This window comes from Triticum dicoccoides, chromosome 1B, assembly GCF_002162155.2.
Source record: "Triticum dicoccoides isolate Atlit2015 ecotype Zavitan chromosome 1B, WEW_v2.0, whole genome shotgun sequence".
NCBI classification, from domain to species: Eukaryota; Viridiplantae; Streptophyta; class Magnoliopsida; order Poales; family Poaceae; genus Triticum; species Triticum dicoccoides.
In genome coordinates, this window is record NC_041381.1 from 147,796,609 (window position 1) to 147,798,479 (window position 1,871).

Here is a 1,871-nt window from a genome sequence, read left to right on the forward strand (position 1 = left end):
GGGTGAAGGAAAAAATCCAGAAAACAAGGGAGACCGCCCCCCTCCCAAAAATAGAAAAAAAACATCCCGATGGGAGAGCGCTCAGTGAGCGACATGTGACGCGCCACATTGCACCCTGGCTGCTCCCAGCAACCAAACATGACCTTAATCACGCGTGCAAGAAGGCCAAGAAAAGACTGAACAACCAAACAAGGCCTTAAGAAGCACTAGTTAATCACTCGTGTGTTGTAACGAGGCATACATATTCTAGTGATCCTTTCATCCAACACTTAATGATACTTCTCATAATTAACACGATCTTCCCGTTCAATGCGCGATGAAATTCCCATAATTAAAGTGATCCTCCCGTTTAAGAATGACACTCCATAATTCATGTGATCCTCCCATCCAAGGTTCTATGATACTTTTCAAAAATTATGTCTGGCCAATTAACACGTGTAATTAACTATCTAACTAATTAATTGCATGGAGTTGTGGATCAGGCAGTGATTGGACATGAGATTACTGGGACAATTTTTGAACATTAATGATTGCGTGCAAAACGGACGAGCCTACTACGAACTCTGTTTTTAATACTCGTAATAGATAGATTAGTACTCACTCCGTTTCAAAATAAGTGGGCGTAGTAAATATCCGGGCAACTTGAGCTGCAAAAAGAAGTGTTTTGGCTGATTCTACTCCTTGGTCCATCAGAAAATATCTTGCTGGATTTTTCTCTCTGACTAAAGATCTTCAGGCACATGTGTTTCATATATCAAGAGAGATTAATGGCATAGCTCACAATGTGGCTCACCAGGTTCTTAGATGTTCTATAGAACCTGACATTAGTTGTCTTGCTTCAGCTCATAGAAACATGACTTACCCTGTAGTTTCCCTCTCCAATATCAATTTCCAGGGCTATGTACTTGCTAATTTTTTTTAAATAATACATTTTTTATTAATTTACAAAAATATTACGCTGATATAATATTTTGTGAAAATATTATCCAATTGGCCTGCAGCTGGCCGACTGAGCCTAGTCAGCCAGCAGCAGGCCGACAGGGCCTTCTCGGCCAACTGCAGGCCGACAGGTGCGCAATCGGCCACGCGTGGGCCGACTATTGGCCGAGCCACGTCGCCCCGGGAGCTGTCGGCGCGGGCTCGGTCACGGGTGCCCTAGTCGGCCAGCTGCCGACCGATCGGCCAGCTGCTGGCCGATAGGGAGCGGGCCCCCCAGCGCTGCCTCTCTTTTCTCCTTCTCCTTCTCCTTTCCTTTCCCCACCGCGCTCATCTCTCTGTTCTTCGTTCTTCCTCTCTATCACACGAAATAGCTCCAATTAATACACCAAAATCACCCGGTTTTTTGCGGATTTGGCACCGTGAATGGGTTCTACATAGTTAGGGGAGCCAAAAGAGACCTCGATCTACTGATGGGGTAGCTTGTGGTGGTCGTGGTGAGGATTTTGTTGGAGCATTTTTTTCAGCTTATTGGTGGAGGTACTAGCGGCGGTGGAGGTGGAGGTGGTGGTGGAGAAGCTAGGGCAGTGTGGTGGAGGTGAAGCTCCGGTAGTTCGGTGGATTTTTCAGCTCCGGTTCCGGTGATTGAAGGCCGCCGTTCGTCGTTCGCGCGCACGCTTCAAGGGTATATTTCAACAATCATTTATTTTTTGAAGTTGCGTGCAATTATTGTTATTTGGTCCAGTAGTAAACATAAATATTTAGGTGGTCGTGGTGAGCATTTTATTTTCCCGTTCCGGTTTCGGTGAGCATTTTATTTAGATGTCAACTAATTAGTTGTGTAAAAATGTGTAGTTGCTCCGGTAATATTCCGGACTATATACGGATGTGTACTATTTAGGATTGTCAATATTTGTAGTTGCTCCGGTTAATTC